Source organism: Pleurodeles waltl, unplaced genomic scaffold (assembly GCF_031143425.1).
Source record: "Pleurodeles waltl isolate 20211129_DDA unplaced genomic scaffold, aPleWal1.hap1.20221129 scaffold_127, whole genome shotgun sequence".
Taxonomy (NCBI): Eukaryota; Metazoa; Chordata; class Amphibia; order Caudata; family Salamandridae; genus Pleurodeles; species Pleurodeles waltl.
In genome coordinates this window covers 153,338-179,927 of record NW_027149833.1, presented here as the reverse complement: position 1 = coordinate 179,927, position 26,590 = coordinate 153,338, and the positions used below count along the sequence as shown (strand labels likewise).

Here is a 26,590-nt window from a genome sequence, read left to right as displayed (position 1 = left end):
ACCAGGAGCAAAAGAGAAAACAGCATTCTCTACACCTGATGGCCAGTACCAGTTTACTGTGATGCCCTTTCGCTTAAAGAATGCCCCTACCACCTTCCAAAGGTTGGTGAATCAAGTCCTTGCTGGCGTGGAGTCCTTTAGTGCAGCTTATCTTGGTGATATTGCTGTCTTAAGCTCCAGCTGGCAGGATCACCTGGTCCACCTGAAGAAGGTTTTGCAGGCCCTGCAAGCACCAGGCCTCTCTATCAAGGCATCTAAATGTCAGGTAGGGCAGGGTACTGTGGTTTACTTGGGACACCTTGTAGGTAGAGGCCAAGTTCAGCCACTCCTACCCAAGATCCAGACTATTCTGGACTGGGTAGGTCCAAAAACCCAGACTCAAGTCAGGGCATTCCTTGGCTTGACTGGTTACTATAGGAGGTTTGTGAAAGGATATGTGTAGGAAGTTGGCTCTGTATGTACTATTTCAAAGTAAGAAATAGCATTTACAGAGTCCAAGGGTTCCCCTTAGTGGTAAGATAGTGGCAAAAAGAGATAACTCTAATGCTCTATTTTGTGGTAGTGTGGTCGAGCAGTAGGCTTATCAGAGGGTAGTGTTAAGCATTTGTTGGACACACACAGGCAATAAATGAGGAACACACACTCAAAGACTTACTCCAGGCCAATAGGTTTTTATATAGAAAAATATATTTTCTTACTTTATTTTAAGAACCACAGGTTCAAGATTTACAAACAATACTTTAAATGAAAGGTATTTCACTCAGGTATCTTGGGAACTTTTAATCATCACAGTAGCATGTACAGTTTTGGCAAAATGGCAATAAGCTATTTAAAAAATGGACACACTGCAAAAATGAACAGTTCCTGGGGGAGGTAAGTATTTGTTAGGTTCACAGGTAAGTAAAACACTTACAGGGTTCAAAATTGGGTCCAAGGTAGTCCACCGTTGGGGGTTAAAGTCAACCCCAAAGTTACCACACTAGCAGCTCAGGGCCGGTCAGGTGCAGAGGTCAAAGTGGTGCCCAAAACACATAGGCTTCAATGGAAATAGGGGTGCCCTGGTTCCAGTCTGCCAGCAGGTAAGTAACTGCGACTTCGGGGGGCAGACCAGGGGGGTTTTGTAGGGCACCGGGGGGGGACACAAGCAGGCACAGAAAGTACACCCTCAGCGGCACAGGGGCGGCCGGGTGCAGAGTGCAAAAAAGGAGGCGGGTTTGCAATAGGATTCAATGGGGAGCCCCGGGGGTCTCTTCAATGATGCAGGCAGGCCAGGGGGGGGTCTCCCCGGGGTAGCCACCACCTGGGCTAGGAAGAGGGCTGCCTGGGGGTCGCTACTGCCCTGGAGTTCGGTTCCTTCAGGTCCTGGGGGCTGCGGGTGCACTGTGTTTTCCAGGCATTGGGTTCCTTGAAACAGGCAGTCGCGGTCAGGGGGAGCCTCTGGATTCCCTCTGCAGGCGTCGCTGTTGGGGCTCAGGGGGGTCAACTCTGGCTACTCACGGACTAGCAGTCACCGGGGAGTCCTCCCTTTAGAATTAATTTTCCGCAGGTCGAGCCGGGGGCGTCGTGTGCAGAGTGGAAAGTCTCGTGCTTCCGGCGGGAAACGTGTGGTCTTTAAAAATTGCTTCTTTGTTGCAAAGTTGCAGGTTTGTTGAACAGGGCCGCTGTTCTCTGGAGCTTCTTGGTCCTTTTAGATGCAGGGTAGTCCTCTGAGGCTTCAGAGGTCGCTGGACCCTAGGGGATGCGTCACTGGTGCAGTTTTTCTCGAAGTGGGGAGACAGGCCGGTAGGGCTGGGGCCAAAGCAGTTGGTGTCTCTGTCTTCTCTGCAGGGCTTCAGGTCAGCAGTCCTTCTTTGTCTTCGGGTTGCAGGAATCTATCTTCCTAGGTTCTGGGGGCCCCTAAATACTCAATTTAGGGGTGTGTTTAGGTCTGGGAGGTTAGTAGTCAATGGCTACTAGCCCTGAGGGTGGCTACACCCTCTTTGTGCCTCCTCCCGGTGGGGAGGGGGTCACATCCCTAATCCTATTGGGGGAATCCTCCATCTACAAGATGGAGGATTTCTAAAAGCCAGTCACCTCAGCTCAGGACACCTTAGGGGTTGTCCTGATTGGCCAGTGACTCCTCCTTGTTTTTCTCATTATCTCCTCCAGCCTTGCCGCCAAAAGTGGGGGCAGTGGCCGGAGGGGTGGGCATCTCCACTAGCTGGGATGACCTGTGGCGCTGTAACAAAGGGGGTGAGCCTTTGAGGCTCACCGCCAGGTGTTACAGTTCCTGCAGGGGGAGGTGAGAGCACCTCCACCCAGTACAGGCTTTGTTCCTGGCCACAGAGTGACAAAGGCACTCTCCCCATGTGGCCAGCCACATGCCTGGTGTGTGGCAGGCTGGCAAAACTAGTCAGCCCACACTGGAAGTCGGTATGTTTTCAGGGGCATCTCTAAGATGGCCTCTGGGTGTATTTCACAATAAAATGTACACTGGCATCAGTGTGCATTTATTGTGCTGAGAAGTTTGATACCAAACTTCCAAGTTTTCAGTGTAGCCATTATGGTGCTGTGGAGTTCGTGTATGACAGATTCCCCTGAAAACATACCCGACTTCCAGTGTAGGCTGACTAGTTTCTGCCAACCTGCCACACACCAGACATGTTCCTGGCCACAGGGGGAGAGTGCCTTTGTCACTCCGTGGACACGAACAAAGCCTGTACTGGGTGCAGGTGCTTACCACTACCCTCTGATAAGCCTACTGCTCGACCCCACTACCACAAAATAGAGCATTAGAATTATCTCTTTTTGCCACTATCTTACCTCTAAGGGGAACCCTTGGACTCTGTGCACACTATTTCTTACTTTGAAATAGTATATACAGAGCCATCTTCCTACTACCCTGCACTTACAATCTCTAAGGTTTTGCTTAGACACTGTAGGGGCATAGTGCTCATGCACATATGCCATCACCTGTGGTATAGTGCACCCTGCCTTAGGGCTGTAATGCCTGCTAGAGGGGTGACTTACCTATGCCACAGGCAGTGTGAGGTTGGCATGGCACTCTGAGGGGAGTGCCATGTCGACTTAGTAATTTTCTTTCCACCAGCACACACAAGCTGTGAGGCAGTGTGCATGTGCTGAGTGAGGGGTCCCCCGGGTGGCATAAGACATGCTGCAGCCCTTAGAGACCTTCCTTGGCATCAGGGCCCTTGGTACCAGGGGTACCAGTTACAAGGGACTTACCTGAGTCAGGGTTGTGCCAGTTGTGGAGACAAAGGTACAGTTTAGGGAAAGAACACTGGTGCTGGGGCCTGGTTAGCAGGGTCTCAGCAAACTTTCAGATCATAACGTAGCATCAGCAAAGGCAAAAAGTTAGGGGGTAACCATGCCAAGGAGGCATTTGCTTACATGTATTTTATCAGATTCTGTAATAAATCCTCCCTAAAGCTACAGCCAATGTTTTTGTTAATGGAGGATTAAGAAGGTTGGGCCTATGAAGTAAGGCTCTGCTAATACTATCCTCCTAGAGTAAAGGGAAGTAAAGAACTGTCCAGTTTCAAGAAGAGCTAGTGACGTGTTACTACTTCCTACATTTGCCCTGTTCTCATTTGCTCATTGTTGTTGCGCTCTAGTGGCAGTATGCATCATGGCTGTGTTGGCTTTGAACAGTGGGAGAATTCTTTCAGTGCGATCATTGGGGCGAGAGATAGTAGTCTAGCTTCCGACAGTGTTCTACATTTCATGTGGGCACCGTTGGAGTGACGTCTAGTATGGACGATGTTACAGCACCCAAGCCAATATGTCTTATTGTATCCTTTCTGGGGGTCCATCAGGTAAAAGAAGTCCATCTGTTACGTGAAAGTCTGTTTTGCAGCTTGCTAATAAGACCAAAACTGTAAAAAAAAAAAAAAAAAAAATGCCCTCTGAAAGACACCTTAATACAACATGGACACAAAGTTGAATGCTTTCAAGTGTAAGCAATATTCTACCCACATTAGAAAGCAGGACCCCACACTATTTTAGTAGCTCTTGATGCTCACAGTTTTGGTGTTACCGACCACAGACAAACTTTCTGTACAGATCCAACTTGCACCAAAATGCATAGTTTTCATTAAATCTGTGAAGTGGAAATAAAATCAGTAACCTGGCAAGCCTAGATTTAACTGTAGAGAAAAATAGTTACAGGCAGTACTTGGTGATGAAAGGTCAAGGGGTGAAGATGGTGCTTTGTGTGGTGGTTTATTTCTTGGACTTTTTTGTTTTCCCTCTGCCCTTCCACACACATTTCTGTGTACTTGAGGGGCTAAACTTCTGTGTAAAATTCAGAAGGAGGACTAGGCTTCCAGTAGGCTGTGGGTGTACCAGAAAATTATATTTTTGCTTCTTGAAATCATGGGTATCGCTTTTTTCAGTAACATTTTTGTTTTTGCTGACAGGAACGTGATGTCTTTGTCGATTCCACCTCTTATGGGCATAAATACCCAACTGCCAGAGAGAAATGGTTCCAGGGCCTCATCTGGACGTCACGGTGAGCATAATTCCTATGGAATACGGGCTTTTAATGTTAAAGTGTGAGCAGGTCTGCATCATAGTTTTCTTTTGTGGAGCTAGCTCTGTTGCATTGCATATTGTGTATTGAGCCCCTAAAATAAGATTAATGTTCAACACTAAGGCCCTCATTAGAACATTGGCGGTAAAAGCCGCTTACCGCCATGCAGAAGACCGCCAACACACTGCCGCTACAGTGGAATTCCGCCATGGTCATTATGACCCACTGCTCGGAATCCGCCAAAATTGAGGCACCCACACAAGTCCGCCACACCAAAGGTCAGTGATAAACTGGCGATAACAAAACCTCTACCGTCCAGCCAACAGAAATAATCCCACACTATCACGACCCACTAATCCACGCGGCGGTCTTTCAACTGCGGTATTCCATTGGTGGTACACACCGCTGCGCTCAAAATACACACACTCTTACAAAACACTGCCACTTTGGACAATACACACACCTGATACACATACACACATCACTCCCACACACCCATTACAATATAAAACACACACCCACATCACCCACAAACCCCTACGACCAAAATACCGAAAGAAGGCCAGAGAGAGACACTACAAACTACTACCAAGCATCTACAGGCACACAATACCATCAACCACATAACTTCCACGCACCTCACACAACACACCACTAAATATCACCCCACTTCTCACTACACACATCACCCACACCACCCCATGGCACGGCAAAGACACCCCAGGTTCTCTGAGGAGGAGCTCAGGGTCATGGTGGAGGTATTCGGATCACAGGTGCAGCACACCTCCATAGCTAGGAAGATGGAGCTATTGCAAAGAATATTGGACAGGGTTAACGCAGTGGGAGACCACCTAAGAAATAGGGAGGACATCAAGAAGAGGTGGAAGACCTATGGTGGAAGGTGCGTTCCGTGGTCTCAAGACATCACCTTGCGGTTCAGCAGACTGGCGGCGGACCCCCACCTCCTCCCCCACAACTAACAACATGGGTGGAGCAAGTCTTGGCGATTCTGCATCCTGAGTGCCTCGCAGGAGTAGATGGAGGAATGGACTCTGGTAAGGCAATGCGTTACTACTATATCCCCCACCCTACCTGCATGCCATCACATACCCCCACCCTCGCCCTCACCCCCATCATTCCAACTCCTCACAAATGTCCCAATATCACAAACCACACATCCCAATACCAGCCCTGCATGAAACAACAAAGCATGGACACCCATCACCAAAGCATGGCCATTGCACATACCAAGATACCCCCCTAAACCACCGTCACACAAGGTCCCACACAGGAATGCAAGCACTGGGGTACACGGTCACCCACCCATTGCACACCATGGCACACACAGATGCAATAAACATCCTTTTATACCCCTGCAGGACCCCTACCCAACATCACAGGACAGGAGGGTCCACACATGTCCACACCACCAACAGAAGAGGCCCACAGTGATGACAGAAGCTTTGTCCAACTGGATCTAGATGACCAGCCCTGCCCATCTGGGACCTCGGGACAGTCAGTTCCCCTCACACAGGCACAGTCCACCACAGAGCTTCCCCCCCTATGGAAACACCAGCACAGCACCCACCCAGCGGGCCCATACCTCTGTCCCCAGGACACGTCAATCAGCAGTGTGTCCACCACTACAGGGAACCCAGGCTAACCCACCACCCCAACAACAACAGGGACCTGGGGGCAGTAGCAGTGGGGACACAGTCCAGGGGACAGAGGCCCAGTAACACAGGGGAACTGGGAGGGCTGCTGTGCGACAGGGGGGGGACAGGCCCAGGGAACCCACTCTCCACGAGGCCCTCTCCAACATCATGGGAGCATACCACCATTCCCAGGAGACGATGGCAGTAGTACTGGCCAAGTTTCACGAGACCCAGCGGCTGCAGGAGGAACAGTATTTGGGCTTCAGGGAGGAACTCAGATCCATCAACTCCACCCTGGGCACCATCGTAGGGGTGCTGATGGAGGTCCTCAACACCAGGAAGGGACACTGTGGCACAACAAGGGGCCGCTGACACTAGCCTGGACAATGAACTGGCCACCACCTCCACCGGCGCTAGTGGGCAAGAGGCACCGCCACAGGACCACCACACTAGCACCCCACCCCCTGCAGAGGGAGAACCACCCCGCAAACAGTCCCTGAGATCCAGGACAAAGACAGAGAACGATGCCAAGACCCCCGCCAAGAAATGAGACTGCACTGATTGTCATCCTTCTGTCACACCTTGTCACCCTGGCCATCCTCAAACTGCCCTACCTCCACTTCCTATGCCCATTTGGGCAATGCACCTGTGAGACTAATAGACTGGACTCTGCCATGGACATTCCTCCACCATCACCCCTCACCATTTTATAGCACCCTCCAATATTGAGCACTTAAACAAACACCCTTAAAGCACAAAACAATCTGGAGTCTGTCTGTGATTTCGAAGTAGTGTAGTAGCAATTACAGTGTCTGTAGGAAGTTGGCTCTGTATGTACTATTTCAAAGTAAGAAATAGCATGCACAGAGTCCAAGGGTTCCCCTTAGAGGTAAGATAGTGGCAAAAAGAGATAATTCTAATGCTCTATTTTGTGGTAGTGTGGTCGAGCAGTAGGCTTATCAGAGGGTAGTGTTAAGCATTTGTTGTACACACACAGGCAATAAATGAGGAACACACACTCAAAGACAATTCCAGGCCAATAGGTTTTTATATAGAAAACTATCTTTTCTTAGTTTATTTTAAGAACCACAGGTTCAAGATTTACAAACAATACTTTAAATGAAAGGTATTTCACTTAGGAACGTTAGGAACTTTGAATTAGCAAAATAGCATATACAGTTTTCACACAAATGGCAATAAGCTATTTTAAAACTGGACACAGTGCAATTTTCAACAGTTCCTGGGGGAGATAAGTGTTTGTTAGTTTTGCAGGTAAGTAAACCACCTACAGGGTTCAAAGTTGGGTCCAAGGTATCCCACCCTGGGGGTTCAGAGCAACCCTAAAGTTACCACACCAGCAGCTCAGGGCCAGTCAGGTGCAGAGGTCAAAGTGGTGCCCAAAACACATAGGGGGTCATTCCAACCCTGGCGGATGGCGGAGAACCGGCGGTAAGACCACCAACAGGCTGGCGGTCTTACCTTGGTGTATTATGACCATGGCGGTTACCGCCATGGTCAACCGCCGGTTATCTGTCCCGCCCGCCAGGGTGGAGAGGACCGCCGGGCTGGAGACCTGGGTCTCCAGCCCGGCGGCCGTCAGTATACCGCCGGCGGTATTTGGACCCGGCTTACCGCCGTGGATTTCCAGCGGTTTGAACCGCCATGAAATCCATGGCGGTAAGCACTATCAGTGCCAGGGAAATCCTTCCCTGGCACTGATAGGGGTCTCCCCCATCCCCACTCCCACCCTAACACCCTCCCCTACACCCCCCACCACCCCTGTCACACCCCAAAGGTGGCAGGGCCCCCCTCCCCACCCGACCCCCAACATAACATTACTCACACACACCCGACACAAATGCAGGCACCACACACGCACACACCCCGACATACATGCCTACATCCACACACACAGTCAGAAACGCACACCCACATTTAAACATACACGCACACATCCATACAGACATACCCACAGACATACATGCACTCATTCCCATACACACAACACCGCCGCAAGCATACACGCACTCACACACCCCCTCTACATACACACACGCACACCCCCATGCACGCACACAACACCCCCCTCCCCTAACGGACGATCGACTTACCTGGTCCGTCGATCTTCCGGGAGGGGACGGGTGCCATGAGGGCAGCTCCGCCGACACCACACCGCCAACAGAACACCGCCATGGCGAATCACAGGACGTGATTCGCTGGGCGGTGTTCTGTTGGCGTGGAGGTGGAGCAACCTCCACTTCCCCGCCGCCCGCAAGTATGGCTGTTGGCGGCTCTCCGTCGGAATAACGACGGAGAGCAGCCAACAGTCATAATACGCCGAGCGGCAAACCGCCTGCACAGGCGGTCTTCCGCACGGCGGTCCCTCAGCGGTCTTGCAAAAAGACCGCCGAGGTCGTAATGACCCCCATAGGCTTCAATGGAGAAGGGGGTGCCCCGGTTCGAGTCTGCCAGCAGGTAAGCACCCGGGTCTTCAGAGGGCAGAGCAGGGGGGTTTTGTAGGGCACCGGGGGGGACACAAGTCCTCACAAAAAGTAGACCCTCAGCGGCAAGGGGGCGGCCGGGTGCAGTGTGCAAACGGGCGTCGGGTTTGCAATAGGATTCAATGGGAGACCCAGGGGTCTCTTCAGCGAAGCAGGCAGGCAAGGTGGGGATCCTCGGGGTAGCCACCACCTGGGCAAGGGAGAGGGCCACCTGCGGGTCGCTTCTGCACTGGAGGTCGGATCCTTCAGGTCCTGGGGGCTGCGGGTGCAGTGTCTTTACCAGGCGTAGGGTTCTTTGAAGCAGGCAGTCTCGGTCAAGGGGAGCCTCTGGATTCCCTCTGCAGGCATCGCTGTGGGGGGTCAGGGGGGTCAACTCTGGCTACTCACGGCTCGCAGTCGCCGGGGAGTCCTACCTGTAGTACTGGTTCTCCACAAGTCGAGCCGGGGGCGTCGAGTGCAGAGTGCAAAGTCTCACGCTTCCGGCGGGAGACGTGTGTTCTTTCAAAGTTGCTTCTTTGTTGCAAAGATGCTTCTTCCTTGGAGCAGAGCCCCTGTCCTCGGGAGTTCTTGGTCCTTTTAGATGCAGGGTAGTCCTCTGAGGCTTCAGAGGTTGCTGGACCCTGTGGAACGCGTCGCTGTAGCAGTTCTTTTGAAGTGGGGAGACAGGCCGGTAGAGCTGGGGCCAAAGCAGTTGGTGTCTCCTTCTTCTCTGCAGGTTTTTCAGCTCAGCATTCCTTCTTCGTCTTAGGTTGCAGGAATCTATCTTGCTAGGTTCTGGGAGCCCCTATATACTCGATTTCGGGGTGTGTTTAGGTCTGGGGGGTTAGTAGCCAGTGGCTACTAGCCCTGAGGGTGGCTACACCCTCTTTGTGCCTCCTCCCTGCGGGGAGGGGGGTACATCCCTAATCCTATTGGGGGAATCCTCCATCTGCAAGATGGAGGATTTCTAAAAGTCAGTCACCTCAGCTCAGGACACCTTAGGGGCTGTCCTGACTGGCCAGTGACTCCTCCTTGTTTTTCTCATTATCTCCTCCGGCCTTGCCGCCAAAAGTGGGGCCGTGGCCGGAGGGGGCGGGCAACTCCACTAGCTGGAGTGCCCTGGGGTGTTGTAACAAAGGGGGTGAGCCTTTGAGGCTCACCGCCAGGTGTTACAGTTCCTGCAGGGGGAGGTGAGAGGCACCTCCACCCAGTACAGGCTTTGTTACTATCCACAGAGTGACAAAGGCACTCTCCCCATGTGGCCAGCAACATGTTTGGTGTGTGGCAGGCTGCTAAAACTAGTCAGCCCACACTGGCAGTTGGGTATGGTTTCAGGGGGCATCTCTAAGATGCCCTCTGGGGTGTATATCACAATAAAATGTACAGTGGCATCAGTGTGCATTTATTGTGCTGAGAAGTTTGATACCAAACTTCCCAGTTTTCAGTGTAGCCATTATGGTGCTGTGGAGTTCGTGCATGACAGACTCCCAGACCATATACTCTTATGGCTACCCTGCACTTACAATGTCTAAGGTTTTGCTTAGACACTGTAGGTGCATTGTGCTCATACACCTATGCCCTCACCTATGGTATAGTGCACCCTGCCTTAGGGCTGTAAGGCCTGCTAGAGGGGTGATGTATCTATACCTATAGGCAGTGTGAGGTTGCAATGGAACCCTGAGGGGAGTGCCATGTCGACTTAGTCATTTTATCCCCACCAGCACACACAAGCTGGCAAGCAGTGTGTCTGTGCTGAGTGAGGGGTCTCCAGGGTGGCATAAGACATGCTGCAGCCCTTAGAGACCTTCCCTGGCATCAGGGCCCCTGGTGCCAGGGGTACCAGTTACAAGGGGCTTACCTGGATGCCAGGGTGTGCCAATTCTGGAAACAAAGGTACAGGTTAGGGAAAGAACACTGGTGCTGGAGCCTGGTTAGCAGGCCTCAGCACACTTTCAAATCATAACTTGGCATAAGCAAAGGCAAAAAGTCAGGGGATAACCATGCCAAGGAGGCATTACCTTACAGTGTCAAAACGCTCTTTCAATTGTAATGTCAACATACCTATGTCACACATCTCTAGTCCATGAGGAAACAAAGCAGATGTCACACAGTGGGACCCACATCTGTGAAATCATAAGTGAAAGTGACAACTCCGTGACCATACACTGGGTGAAAAGGACAGACAGTAGAGAGGTAGTAGTGTTAAAGTACATGTAGTAGGCAGGTTTGTATTCTTACCTGTGTCTCACTGGAAGTATTGCAGGATCACCGATTTCCTGTTGTCGATGTCCTCTTCTTCTGCTTCCTCGTCTTCACTGTCCACAGGCCCCACAGCTGCCACAACACCTCCACCTGGACCATCCTCCTGCAGAAAAGGCACCTGTCGTCGCAAAGCTAAGTTGTGAAGCATACAGCAGGCCACGATGATCTGGCACACCTTCTTTGGTGAGTAGAATAGGGATCCACCTGTCATATGGAGGCACCTGAACCTGGCCTTCAGGAGGCCGAAGATCCGCTCTATAATCCTCTGAGTTTGCCCATGGGCCTCATTGTAGTGTTCCTCTGCCCTTGTCCTGGGATTCCTCACTGGGGCCAGTAGCCATGACAGGTTGGGGTAACCAGAGTCACCTGCAAATGGCGAGGGACAACTGTTAGACACACACTAACCTGTAGGGATATCCCCAGACCCAGCCAACCATTCCCACTGACTTGCTTCCAGGTGCTCACCTAATAGCCACACACGGTGCCTCTGGAGTTGACCCATCACATAAGGGATGCTGCTATTCCACAGGATGTAGGCGTCATGCACTGAGCCAGGGAACATGGCATTCACATGGGAGATGTACTGGCCTGCCAAACATACCCATCTGTACATTCATCGAATGATAACTCTTCCGGTTCCTGTACACCTGTTCACTCCTGTGGGGGGGTACCAAAGCCACATGGGTCCCATCAATGGCACCTATGATGTTGGGGATATGTCCAAGGGCATAGAAGTCACCTTTCACTGTAGGTAAATAAATCCTCCACCTGAGGGAAAACGATGTAGCTCTGCATGTGTTTCAGCAGGGCAGACAACACTTTGGACAATACGTTGGAAAACATAGGCTGGGACATCCCTGATGCCATGGCCACAGTTGTTTGAAAAGACCCACTAGCAAGGAAATGGATCACTGATAGCACCTGCACTTGAGGGGGGATTCCTGTTGGATGGCGGATTGCTGACATCAGGTCTGGCTCCAACTGGGTACACAGTTCCTGGATTGTGGCACGGTCAAACCTGTAGGTGATAATCAAATTCCTTCCCTCCATTGTCGACAGGTCCACCAGCGGTCGGTACACCAAAGGATTCCGCCATCTCCTCACATGTTCCAGCGGACGGTGCCTATGAAGGACAACAGCGAGCACAGAGTTAAACAACTCAGAGGTATGTACCCACAGTCTACACAGAACACCATTCACACACAAAATGTGGCCTGTATGTGTGTTGAGACTAGGCCTAGGTATGTGTGACGCAGTTGGTAATTAGGCCATGTGGGCCCCTGAAATGGCGGCTGTCTGACCTGTAAAGTGGGACAATGGGATGTGAGGTAACTGCGCTGGCGTTGTACACCGTCGAGGTAGGCGGTCGAAGACTGCAGCGCAATGCTGCATTGGTGAACATTGGACCCTATGGGTCCCAGGAGCCAATGACGGTGTATGCCGGCGGTGATGGTACGCACCGCCACGGACATGACTGCCGCGGACGTGACCGCCATTTTCTAGCTGTTGAATCAATCGATACCTGATCTTCAACAGGAGAGGACCTACACTGCAAGTGCTGCTGTGACCTCGGTCTGGAAGAGACAATGGCTCGTGCGTCTGGGAAAGGGGCCCCTGCCTTCACATCAGAGGAGTTGGAGAAGCTTGTCGATGGGGTCCTCCCCCAGTACACGCTGCTCTACGGTCCTCCAGACCAACAGGTAAGTTCACAGGGAGCATGTTGTATGGGCTATGCCTGTGTGGAGAGGGCTGGTTGTAAGAATGAAGGGGGTAGAGTTATGCATGCATGAAAGACGGTGGGTGCATGTGCCACATGGCAAGGGTAGGGATAGGACCCACTCACTTTGACGGCGCAGTTGGTAATGACTTCTCTTCGTACCCTGTACATTTCATGTAGGTCAGCGCCCACCAGAAGAAGGATATTTGGCGTGCCATCGCCAAGGACGTCCGGACCCTGGGGGTCCACCACATACGGAGCACCCACTGCCGGAAGATATGGGAGGACATTCGCCACTGGAGCAAGAAGACGGCGGAGGCTCAGCTGGGGATGGCCACCCAACGTGGGAGGGGTGCCCGTCGAACCATGACCCCCCTGATGTTCAGGATCCTGGCGGTGGCCTACCCGGAGTTGGATGGGCGCTTGAGGGCACCACAGCAGACACAGGGGGTTGAGTACACTCTCATTCAGCTGACTTTGCGCGCAGTGGAGGTGTCTGAGTGGGGGAGGAGGGCTGTGGGTTTCCCTTGGACAGGGCGAGTTCCATAGGCTAGGCCCCTCCGTAAGGCATCGCCCTGTGGCCCCCCACCTCTGTAGAGTGCCAAGTACAGCTATTCATGCACCTGTGTCATCTATGTGTACAGATGTCTTCCATAGCCTTGTAGGCCATTTCCCAGGAATTGCACTGTAGAGCCCAACAGCGCAACGTAGTGCACGGGGGTTCTGTGTCTGTCTTGTCCGCCAACGGTAGCAGTAATCCATGCACTCAACATGTCTTTCTTCTGTTCCCCCCCCTTTTTTGTGGTCTCCCTGTTCTTGTGTGCATTAGCATCATCAGGCGGAGGAGCAGTTGCACCGGAGCACGAGGGAGCTGCATCCCACATGGCCATGGAGGGCCACACTACGGACTCTGAATACACCAGTGGGACGGAGGGCAAGGGGAGCACCACGGCGGGGATAGGAGCTCCCTTGTGGTGGCGGCAACATCTGTGCCCCCCACTTCTACAGGTACAGCCGCCACCCCCCCTACCAGCACCGCCCTCCCAGCAGCCCCTCAGCCTTCACCCCGTGCCAGCTCACCCAGGAGGGTGGGCATCACTTTCGCCCCAGGCACCTCAGCTCCTGCCCCAGTCACCTCTGCTGCCCTCAGTGAGGAGGCCATTGACCTCCTCAGGTCACTCACTGTTGGGCACTCTACCATTGTGAATGCCATCCAGGGTGTAGAAGGGGAGTGGCAACAAACTAATGCATTCCTCAAGGGCATTCATTCTGGTCAGGCGGCACTTCACCAATCCTTTCAAACTCTGGCCTCAGCACTGATGGCAGCCATTGTCCCTGTGTCTGGCCTCCCTCTCCAACTTCCTCCACCCAGACCCAATCCCCTTTACCTCTGCCTATCCCAAGCACACCATCAGACCAGCCTGCACACACCTCACCACACAAGGGAAGCTCAGGCAAACATAAGCACCACACATTCCACAGGCACTCATGCAAGCATCACACACATACAGACACACCAACATCCACTGCCTCCACTGTGTCCCCCTCCTCGTCGTCTCCCTCCTCCCTTCCAGTCTCGTCTACACTCACACCTGCATGCACTACCTTTACAGCCACTACGTCCCGCACCAGCACACCCCGCTCACGTGCAGTCACCACCCCCACTACCATTCACACGTCCCCTGTGTCCTCTCCCAGTGTGTCTGTGACGCCCCGGCCGAAGATACACAAACGCAGGCACACACCCACCCAACATACATCCACCTCACCACAGCCTCCAGCGCATGCACCTGCTCCCAAAACCACAAAACGTACACCTCCTACAACCACCACCTCTTCCTCCACTCCCAAACCCCCTCCAGCTACCCGTCCCAGTGTGTCCAAACAACGTTTCCTGTCCACGATTAACCTATCCGCCCCCCCCATCCAACTCCTAGGTCCCGAACTAGCATCTCAGCCACAAAATCTCCGGGACCAGTGGTGCCTGTTGTCACAGGTATGTGGAGTGCACCGGTCACCAGGACAGCCAGTGTGTCACGGAGCCACAGCACAGCCAGTCCCCCCCTGTGAAGCACCAGACGTTGGCCAGTGCCCGGTGGGAGAGGGGGAAGACTCCAGCCACCCAAGCTGCTCCCAGGGGTCCCGGTGGGAGTGTGGACTCAGCTGTGACTCCTCCCAAGGTGGGGAAGGGCCAGAAGAAACCCGGCAAGTCTGGGACGAGCAGCACAGCGGAGAAGCCCGCCATCATCCCCGCTGCCCAGGAGGGCCCCGCCAGCCCCATCGCCGCTGCCAAGGAGGCCACCGCCAGCCCCATCGTCGCTGCCCAGGAGGCCACCGCCAGCCCCATCGTCGAGGCCACCGGCAGCCCAATCATCGCTGCCCAGGAGGGCCCCGCCAGCCACAGCCCACCTGCCCAGTAGGGCCCCGCCAGCCACAGCCCACCTGCCCAGGAGGGCCCGCCAGCCACAGCCCTCCTGCCCAGGAGAGCCCCGCCAGCCACAGCCCTCCTGCCCAGGAGAGCCCCGCCAGCCACAGCCCAGCTGACCAATGAAGGAGAGCCAGCCCCAGCCCAGCTGGGCAATGAAGGACCGCCAACTCAAGCACCGCTGCACAGGGCAAGCAACGCTGAACAGGGCAAGGACCGCCAACTCAAGCACTGCTGAACAGGGCAAGGACCGCCAACTCAAGCACCGCTGAACAGGGCAAGGACCGCTGAACAGGGCAAGGACCACCAACTCAAGCACCGCTGAACAGGGCAAGCACCGTTGAACAGGGCAAGGACCGCCAACTCAAGCACCGCTGTACAGGGCAAGCACCGTTGAACAGGGCAAGGACCGCCAACTCAAGCACCGCTGAAAAGGGCAAGGACCGCCAACTAAAGTACCTCTGAACAGGGCAAGCACTGCTGAACAGGGCAAGGACCGCCAACTCAAGCACCGCTGCACAGGGCAAGCACTGCTGAACAGGGCAAGGACCGCCAACTCAAGCACCACTGCACAGGGCAAGGACCGCCAACTCAAGCACCGCTAGCCATGAGCGGCAGGGGCACTGACGCAACAGGGACCGTCACGGGGTGAGTGATGCACTCTGGGCACCAGTCCCCCTCCAGAACCAGTGGAGACATGCATCCACTCTGTCTTTCCTTCACAGGATGAAGCACCCTGGGCACCAATCACCCTCCAGAACCAGTGGAGACATGCATCAACTCTGTCTGTCCTTCACAGAATGAAGCACTCTGGGCACCAGTCCCCCTCCAGAACCAGTGTAGACATGCATCCACTCTGTCTGTCCTTCACAGGATGAAGCACTCTGGGCACAAAGCCCTCTCCAGACACCAGTGGAGAATGTTATCCACTTGAGAGACTGTGGCTTTGCACTCCCCAGGATGCAGCAGTGGGCAAACCACCCACTGTAGAGACTTGAGAGACTGTGGCTTTGCACTCCCCAGGATTGATCAGTGGGCAAACCACCCACTGTATAGACTTGAGAGACTGTGGCTTTGCACTCCCCAGGATTGATCAGTGGGCAAACCACCCACTGTAGAGACTTGTGAGACTGTGGCTTTGCACTCCCCAGGATGCAGCAGTGAGCAAACCACCCACTGTAGAGACTTGTGAGACTGTGGCTTTGCACTCCACAGGATTGATCAGTGGGCAAACCACCTACTGTAGAGACTTGAGAGACTGTGGCTTTGCACTCCCCAGGATTGATCAGTGGGCAAACCACCCACTGTAGAGACTTGAGAGACTGTGGCTTTGCACTTCCCAGGATACATCAATGGGCATGGAGGCCCCTCGTGGATCTGGCGTCATGCAGTCATCCGGCTGAGGTGCCACCCTTTCCCTTCCCCCAGAGGTGCCTGTTGTATTTCTATCTGATGCCCCTGCAGTGTTCTCTCTGTTTTGATCTGGTATCGTGTGTGGGCCTCGCCCATGCATTGTGGGCCCAGTGATCCACGGACCATAAATGGTGCAATATCTGGACTAATAATCTTGGTGTATATTTTGTTAATAGTGTATAATAATAATGTATATTTTTGCTTACTGATTTTTGATATATTACAATGGTTACACTCATTTCCTTTTGTCTTTGCATTCTTCCGGGGGGGGGGGATTGGGGGGTGTTAATATAATGTATAAATATGTATTAGTGTGTGTGTTGTCGTGGGTGGGGGTGTTGCGTGTGTGTGTCCCTGTTTCCCCCCCTCCCCTGTGTCGTAGGTGCAGTATTCACTGTGGTGTTCGCCGCCGGCGTTGGTGCTCCTGGTACAGGAGCAGGAAGACAATCTCAGGGAGAATTTGGAGGTCCGGGTCCATGGTGTCCTCCTTCCTCGTGGAGTGTGTAGAGGTGAGCGTTTTCCCTTTGAGATTCCTGTTTCCGCCGTGTTTTTATCCGCGGTGTATCCGCCGCGGAAAAGGTGGCAGATTGGCCTGTCATAATAGTGTGGCAGGTACATTGTCCTCTGCCTGTCTGTTGGCGGTGACCGCCGAGCTGTTTGTTTGTACCGCCGTGGCGGTCAGAGTGTTAAAGTGGCTGTCTTTGTTGGCGGTTTCCGCCACAGTAGTAATTGCAAAAGTTTTACCGCCGGCCTGTTGGCGGTCTTACCGCCGCTTTAACACGGTCCGCCAGGGTTGTAATGACCACCTCTATCTTGCACCTTAACTTTTTGCAAGGATTAATTCAGTGCAGCCTAAATATTGTACTGCCTCATGAGGATTTCTGATTTGATCAAGCCGACTTTCTTGATCCTCAATGCGCCCCGTCTGCCCTCACAGGCCAAAAGAACTAAAAGGGACAACTGAATAAATGGTTTGTCAATCTGTTCTAGGTCGTTCATCTCAGCAGCTCTATCCAGTGTTAAGGTTAATTTCTCTTCCTGTCGTCTTCTGGCGCTGCTGTGGCACAATCTAGTTACTGTTTTTCACCTAATAGTAAAATTCTCAGTTTGTAATACTCTGTGCTCAGTTACCGAATTCTATGATCTTCTTGGGTGCAGTTTAATAACTGATGCACGTAATGGGGATTAATCCATGGCTACATAGGCATTTACAAGGTTTAACATATTTAGGGTTTTTACTTAATTTGTGCCCGGAAGCACGTCTTTGATTTGTTTCATATGAAAAGCTTTGATGCACCAGAGTGGGGAGCGGGACACACTTCCAGGCATATGAACGATCAGTTCATGGGGCATTACGTAAAGAACCCTGCGACTTGTAACTTGCTGAATGGTTAGATGCTGCGCTCAGTCATAGTCACTACTAATGGGAACACATGATCAAGCATATTAACATTGGGATATCTGAGCTACTAATTGGCAGGTGTGATCAATGGTAACTGTGAGGTAAATTGATATGATATTCAGTAAGTTTTCTGAGATAGCGTTCGGAAATTAATAAACTATTTCCATATGTTATTTTGTGTATTTTTATCCTTATGAGGACAGTTGGCTTTCAGGTTTCCGAATCCTCCTGAGTAAAATCCTTCGGAATTATAAAATTGTATTTTGTCAGATTCTGTAATAAATCCTCCCTAAAGCTACAGCCAATGTTTGTGTTAATGGAGGATTAAGAAGGTTGGGCCTATGAAGTAAGGCTCTGCTGATACTATCTCCCTAGAGTAAAGGGAAGTAAAGAACTGTCAGTTTCAAGAAGAGCTAGTGACGTGTTACTACTTCCTACATTTGCCCTGTTCTCATTTGCTCATTGTTGTTGCGCTCTAGTGGCAGTATGCATCATGGCTGTGTTGGCTTTGAACAGTGGGAGAATTCTTTCAGTGCGATCACTGGGGCGAGGGATAGTAATCTAGCTTCCGACAGTGTTCTACATTTCCTGTGGGCACCGTTGGAGTGACGTCTAGTATGGGCGATGTTATAGCACCCACGCCAATATGTCTTATTGTATCCTTTCTGTGGGTACATCAGGTGAAAGAAGTCCATCTGTTACGTGAAAGTCTTTTTTTGCAGCTTGCTAATAGGACCGATATTACCAAAACTGTAAAAAAAAACAAATTGCCCTCTGAAAGACACCTTAATACAATATGGACACAAAGTTGAATGCTTTCAAGTGTAAGCAATATTCTGCCCACATTAGAAAGCAGAACCCCACACTATTTCAGTAGCTCTTGATGCTCACAGTTTTGGTGTTACCGACCACAGACAAACTTTCTGTACAGATCCAGCTTGCACCAAAATGCATACTTTTCATTAAATCTGTGAAGTGGAAGAACAATCAGTAACCTGGCAAGCCTAGATTTATCTGTAGAGAAAGATAGTTACAGGCAGTACTTGGTGATGAAAGGTCAAGGGGTGAAGATGGTGCTTTGTGTGGTGGTTTATTTCTTGGACTTGTTTATTTTCCCTCTGCCCCTCCACACACATTTCTGTGTACTTGAGGGGCTATGCTTCTGTGTAAAATTCAGAAGGAGGACTAGGCTTCCAGTAGGCTGTGGGTGTACCAGAAAATAATATTTTTGCTTCTTGAAATCATGGGTATCGCTTTTTTCAGTAACATTTTTGTTTTTGCTGACAGGAACGTAATGTCTTCGTCCATTCCACCTCTTATGGGCATAAAAACCGAACTCCCAGAGAGAAATGGTTCCAGGGCCTCATCTGGACGTCACGGTGAGCATAATTCCTACAGAATACGGGCTTTGAATGTTGAACTGTGAGCCGGTCTGCATCATAGTTTTCTTTTGTGGAGCTAGCTCTCTTGCATTGCATATTGTGTATTGAGCCCCTAGGATAAGATTAATGTTCAACACCAAGCCTGTTAAAGATTCTGAGTAATCTAGTCCAGTGCAGTTCTGTGCTTTCACCCTGTGCATCTTCCCATGTTGCAGGCCAAGAAAGCCTTTGAAAGGGTTGAGAGGCCAGCATGGTTCTAAATAAATTTATATATGGGTACAGGAGGCTGTCACATGCCAGGTGTGCATACCACAGAGCCAGGCCACAGTATACTAATATTTCCAATTAGAGGAGCAAGGCTCATTTGACACTTCATCGGGTATCCTAGCTTGTGAACTTCCAGACCAGGCCAGAAGTCTTTTGGCGGCCATTTGGCTGTCTTTTGGCGGTCCTTTGGCGACCATTTGGCTGTCTTTTGGCGGTCCTTTGGCGGCCATTTGGCTGTATTTTAGTTGTCTGTACGGAAATGCCTCCTTGGCATGGTTACCCCCAAACCTTTTGCCTTTGCTGATAATAAGTTATGATTTGAAAGTGTGCTTTGATGCTGCTAACCAGGCCCCAGCACCAGTGTTCTTACTCTTTACCTAAACTGTACCTTTGTCTACACAATTGGCACAACCCTGGCACTCAGGTAAGTCCCTTGTAACTGGTATCCCTGGTACCAAGGTCTCTAAGGGCTGCAGCATGCCTTATGCCACCCTAGAGACCCCTCACTTAGCACATGCACACTGCTTCACAGCTTGTATGTGCTGATGGGGAGAAAATGAGGGAACTGAGCCTATGGGGTTAGAACCCTATCAGGTTGAGCTCTTGGGCCCAGGCGGACCCACAAGGGAACAACTGTGGAAGGGGCAAGAAACATGTCCCTCTCTTGAAGGCCTTAGGCAGCAAGCTGCTGAGGAAACAAAAGGAAATGTCAGTGGGACCCACAGGGTCTATTGGGAAGATGGACTCCTTTGCACTGAGGTAAGAGATCCAAAACCTGGTGCCACTAGGAGAGTGGTAGTGCCTCAGGCAGGTGTTTAGGGAGTTAATTCTGACCTTAGCCCATGACATTCCCCTTGCTGGGCATGTGGGACAAACCAAGACATGGGAGAGGTTAGTCAACCATTTCTGTTGGCCCAACATGTCCCAGAAGGTGAAGGAGTTTTGTTCCTCCTGTGCCACCTGTCAAGCCAGTGGTAAGACCGGTGGCCACCCAAAGCCTCCCCTCATTTCACTTCCAGTGGTGGGGGTCCCCATTGAAAGAGTGGGAGTGGATATAGTGGGTCCACTTGAACCTCCCACAGCATCAGGGAATCAGTATATCCTAGTGGTAGTGGATCATGCCACTAGGTACCCTGAAGCAATTCCCCTTAGGTCCACTACTGCCCCTGCAGTAGCCAAAGCACTCATTGGTATTTTTACCAGAGTTGGATTTCCTAAGGAGGTGGTTTCTGACAGAGGTACCAACTTCATGTCAGCTTACCTGAAACATATGTGGAATGAGAGTGGGGTGACTTACAAATACACCACACCATACCATCCACAAACCAATGGACTTGTGGAAAGATTTATCAAGACATTGAAGGGCATGATCATGGGGCTCCCTGAAAAACTCAAAAGTAGATGGGATGTCCTCTTGCCATCCCTGTTTTTCGCCTACAGAGAGGTGTCTTAGAAGGGAGTAGGGGTTTCCCCCTTTGAACTTTTGTTTGGCCATCCTGTTAGGGGACCACTGGCTCTTGTAAAAGAAAGCTGGGAGTGACCTCTCCATGAGCCTAAACAAGATGTGGTGGACTATGTACTAGGCCTATGTTCAAGGGGGGCAGAGTCCATGGAAAAGGCAAGCAAAATACTTGAGGCCAGCCAACAACTCCAGATGTGGTATGACCAAAAGGCTGCTATGGTTGAGTTTCAGCCAGGGCAGAAAGTCTGGGTTCTGGTGCCTGTGGCTCCCAGGGCACATCAGGACAGATGGAGTGGCCCTTACCCAGTGCTAGAGAGAAAGAGTCAGACACCTACCTGGTAGACCTAGGCACTAGCAGGACCCCCAAAAGGGTGATCCATGTGAACCGCCTCAAACTCTTTCATGACAGGGCAGATGTAAACATGTTAATGGTTACAGATGAGGACCAGGAAGCAGAGAGTGAGCCTCGCCCTGATCTCCTCTCCTCTGACCCTAAAGATGGCTCAGTAGATTGAGTGGTCTACTCAGACACCCTCTCTGGCCAACAGCAAGCTGACTGTAGGCATGTCCTCCTGCAGTTTGCTGAGCTCTCTTCCCTAACCCCTGGTCAGACACACCTGTGTACCCATGATGTGGACACTGGAGAGAGCATGCCTGTCAAAAACAACATTTTTAGACAGTCTGATCAAGTTAAGGAAAGCATGAAAGTGGAAGTCCACAAGATGCTGGAGTTGGGAGTAATTGAGCACTCTGACAGTCCCTGGGCTAGCCCAGTGGTCTTAGTCCCCAAACCTCACACAAAAGATGGCAAGAGAGAGATGAGGTTCTGTGTGGACTACAGAGGGCTTAATTCTGTCACGAAGACAGATGATCATCCCATCCCAAGAGCAGATGAGTTAATTGACAAATTGGGTGCTGCCAAATACTTGAGTACCTTTGACTTGACAGCAGGGTACTGGCAAATAAGAATGGCACCAGGAGCAAAAGAGAAAACAGCATTCTCTACACCTGATGGCCAGTACCAGTTTACTGTGATGCCCTTTCGCTTAAAGAATGCCCCTGCCACCTTCCAAAGGTTGGTGAATCAAGTCCTTGCTGGCGTGGAGTCCTTTAGTGCAGCTTATCTTGGTGATATTGCTGTCTTTAGCTCCAGCTGGCAGGATCACCTGGTCCACCTGAAGAAGGTTTTGCAGGCCCTGCAAGCAGCAGGCCTCGCTATCAATGCATCTAAATGTCAGGTAGGGCAGGGTACTGTGGTTTACTTGGGACACCTTGTAGGTAGAGGCCAAGTTCAGCCACTCCAACCCAAGATCCAGACTATTCTGGACTGGGTAGGTCCAAAAACCCAGACTCATGTCAGGGCATTCCTTGGCTTGACTGGTTACTATAGGAGGTTTGTGAAAGGATATGTGTAGGAAGTTGGCTCTGTATGTACTATTTCAAAGTAAGAAATAGCATTTACAGAGTCCAAGGGTTCCCCTTAGAGGTAAGATAGTGGCAAAAAGAGATAACTCTAATGCTCTATTTTGTGGTAGTGTGGTCGAGCAGTAGGCTTATCAGAGGGTAGTGTTAAGCATTTGTTGGACACACACAGGCAATAAATGAGGAACACACACTCAGAGTTACTCCATGCCAATAGGTTTTTATATAGAAAAATATATTTTCTTACTTTATTTTAAGAACCACAGGTTCAAGATTTACAAACAATACTTTAAAAGAAAGGTATTTCACTCAGGTATCTTGGGAACTTTGAATCATCACAGTAGCATGTAGAGATTTGGCAAAATGGCAATAAGCTATTAAAAAAATGGACACACTGCACAAATGAACAGTTCCTGGGGGAGGTAAGTATTTGTTAGGTTCACAGGTAAGTAAAACACTTACAGGGTTCAAAGTTGGGTCCAAGGTAGCCCACCGTTGGGGGTTCAAGGCAACCCCAAAGTTACCACACCAGCAGCTCAGGGCCGGTCAGGTGCAGAGGTCAAAGTGGTGCCCAAAACACATAGGCTTCAATGGAGAAGGGGGTGCCCCGGTTCCAGTCTGCCAGCAGGTAAGTACCCGCGTCTTCGGAGGGCAGACCAGGGGGGTTTTGTAGGGCACTGGGGGGGACACAAGTCAGCATAAAAAGTACACCCTCAGCTGCACGGGGGCGGCCGGGTGCAGTGTGCAAACAGGCGTCGGGTTTGCAATGTAGTTCAATGGGAGACTCGGGGGTCTCTTCAGCGATGCAGGCAAAGGGGGGGGGGCTCCTCGGGGTAGCCACCACCTGGGCAAGGGAGAGGGCCACCTGGGGGTCGCTCCTGCACTGGAGGTCGGATCCTTCAGGTCCTGAGGGCTGCGGGTGCAGTGTCCTTACCAGGCGTCGGGTTCTTAGAAGCAGGCAGTCGCGGTCAGGGGGAGCCTCTGGATTCCCTCTGCAGGCGTCGCAGTGGGGGCTCAGGGGGGTCACCTCTGGCTACTCACAGGCTCGCAGTTGCCGGGGAGTCCTCCCTGTAGTGTTGGTTCTCCACAAGTCGAGCCGGGGGCGTCGGGTGCAGAGTGCAAAGTCTCACGCTTCCGGCGGGAAACGCGTGTTCTTTAAAAGTTGCTTCTTTGTTGCAAAGATGCTTCTTCCTTGGAGCAGAACTGCTGTCCTCAGGAGTTCTTGGTCCTTTTAGATACAGGGTAGTCCTCTGAGGCTTCAGAGGTCGCTGGACCCTGTGGAACAGTTGTTTTTAAGTGGGGAGACAGGCCGGTAGAGCTGGGGCCAAAGCAGTTGGTGTCTCTGTCTTCTCTGCAGGTTTTTCAGCTCAGCAGTCCTTCTTCGTATTAGGTTGCAGGAATCTAGTTTCCTAGGTTCTGGGGAGCCCCTAAATACTGAATTTAGGGGTGTGTTTAGGTCTGGGAGGGCAGTAGCCAATGGCTACTGTCCTTGAGGGTGGCTACACCCTCTTTGTGCCTCCTCCCTGAGGGGAGGGGGGCACATCCCTATCCCTATTCCTATTGGAATCCTCCAAAATCAAGATGGAGGATTTCTACAGGCAGGGGTCACCTCAGCTCAGGACACCTTAGGGGCTCTCCTGACTGGTGGGTGACTCCTCCTTATTTTTCTCATTATCTCCCCTGGACTTGACGCCACAAGTGGGAGTTGTGTCAAGGGGGGGGGCATCTCCACTAGCTGGAGTGCCCTGGGGCATTGTAACACGAAGCCTGGGCCTTTGAGGCTCACTGCTAGGTGTTACAGTTCCTGCAGGGGGGAGGTGTGAAGCACCTCCACCCAGAGCAGGCTTTTGTTTCTGTCCTCAGAGAGCACAAAGGCCCTCACCACATGGGTCAGAAACTCGTCTCTGAGCAGCAGGCTGGCACAGACCAGTCAGTCCTGCACTGAACAATTGGGTACAATACAGGGGGCATCTCTAAGATGCCCTCTGTGTGCATTTTTTAATAAATCCAACACTGGCATCAGTGTGGGTTTATTATTCTGAGAAGTTTGATACCAAACTTCCCAGTATTCAGTGTAGCCATTATGGAGCTGTGGAGTTTGTTTTTGCCAAACTCCCAGACCATATACTTAATATGGCCACACTGTACTTACAATCTCTAAGAATAGACATAGACACTGTAGGGGCATAATGCTCATGCAGCTATGCCCTCACCTGTGGTATAGTGCACCCTGCCTTAGGGCTGTAAGGCCTGCTAGTGGGGTGACTTACCTATGCCACAGGCAGTGTGAGGTTGGCATGGCACCCTGAGGGGAGTGCCATGTTGACTTAGTCATTTTCTCCCCACCAACACAAGCTGGCAAGCAGTGTGTCTGTGCTGAGTGAGGGGTCCCTAGGGTGGCATAAGACATGCTGCAGCCCTTAGAGACCTTCCCTGGCATCAGGGTCCTTGGTACCAGGGGTACCAGTTACAAGGGACTTACCTGGGTGCCAGGGTTGTGCCAATTGTGGAGACAATGGTACATTTTAGGTGAAAGACACTGGTGCTGGGGCCTGGTTAGCAGGGTCCCAGCACACTTCTCAGTCAAGTCGGTATCAGTATCAGGTAAAAAGTGGGGGGTAACTGCAACAGGGATCCATTCCCTTACAACCACCCACTGTATAGACTTAAGAGACTGTGGCTTTGCACTCCCCAGGAGTGATCAGTGGGCAAACCACCCACTGTAGAGACTTGTGAGACTGTGGCTTTGCACTCCCCAGGATGCAGCAGTGGGCAAACCACCCACTGTAGAGACTTGAGAGACTGTGGCTTTGCACTTCCCAGGATACATCAATGGGCATGGAGGCCCCTCGTGGATCTGGCGTCGTGCACTCATCCGGCTGAGGTGCCCCCCCTTCCCTTCCCCCTGTGGTGCCTGTTGTATTTCTATCTGATGCCCCTGCAGTGTTCTCTCTGTTGTGATCTGGTATCGTGTGTGGGCCTCGCCCATGCATTGTGGGCCCAGTGGTCCACGGACTATGAATGGTGCAATACCTGGACTAATAATCTTGGTGTATATTTTTGTTAATAGTGTATATATGTATATTTTTGCTTACTGATTTTTTATATATTACTATGGTTACACTCATTTCCTTTTGTCTTTGCATTCTTCCGGGGGGGGGGGGGTGTGTAAATATAATGTATAAATATGTATTAGTGTGTGTGTTGTCGTGGGTGGGTGTGGGGGTGTTGCGTGTGTGTATCCCTGTTTTTTCCCTCCCCCCTCCCCTGTTTCGTAGGTGCAGTACTCAACGTAGTCATCGCCGCCGGCGTTGGTGCTCCTGGTACAGGAGCAGGAAGACAATCGCAGGGAGAATTTGGAGTTCCGGGTCCATGGTGTCCTCCTTCCTCGTGGAGTGTGTAGAGGTGAGCGTTTTCCCTTCGAGATTCCTGTTTCCGCCGTGTTTTTATCCGCGGTGTATCCGCCCCGGAAAAGGTGGCGGATTGGCCTGTCATAATAGTGTGGGTGGTACATTGTCCTCCGCCTGTCTGTTGGCGGTGACCGCCGAGCTGTTTGTTTGTACCGCTGTGGCGGTCGGAGTGTTAAAGTGGCTGTCTTTGTTGGCTGTTTCCGCCACGGTCGTAATTGCTAACTTTTTACCGCCAGCCTGTTGGCGGTCTTACCGCCGCTTTAACACCATCCGCCAGGGTTGTAATGACCACCTCGATCTTGCACCTTAACTTTTTGCAAGGATTAATTCAGTGCAGCCTAAATATTGTACTCTCATATGAGGATTTCTGATTTGATCAAGCCGACTTTCTTGATCCTCAACGCGCCCCGTCTGCCCTCACGGGCCAAAATAACTAAAAGGGACAATTGAATAATTGGTTTGTCAATCTGTTCTAGGTCGTTCATCTCAGCAGCTCTATCCAGTGTTAAGGTTAATTTCTTTTCCTGCCGTCTTCTGGCACTGCTGTGGCACAATCTAGTTACTGTTTTTCACCTAATAGTAAAATTCTCAGTTTGTAATACTCTGTGCTCAGTTACCGAATTCTATGATCTTCTTCGGTACAGTTTAATAACTGATGCACGTAATGGGGATTAATCCATGGCTACATAGGCATTTACAAGGTTTAACATATTTAGGGTTTTTACTTAATTTGTGGCCGGAAGCACGTCTTTGATTTGTTCC

General features: G+C 51.4%; 2 non-coding genes across 2 annotated transcripts; both read left to right on the top strand.

Moving 5' to 3' along the window:
• Positions 1-3,449: 3,449 nt before the first annotated feature.
• LOC138273983 (small Cajal body-specific RNA 4) lies at positions 3,450-3,577 on the top strand. The gene has a single exon (XR_011200355.1). It is a non-coding gene; the product is annotated as a small Cajal body-specific RNA 4 (non-coding RNA).
• A 14,623-nt stretch (positions 3,578-18,200) lies between these two features.
• Positions 18,201-18,327, top strand: LOC138273981 (small Cajal body-specific RNA 4). The gene has a single exon (XR_011200353.1). It is a non-coding gene; the product is annotated as a small Cajal body-specific RNA 4 (non-coding RNA).
• The last annotated feature ends 8,263 nt before the right edge of the window (positions 18,328-26,590 follow it).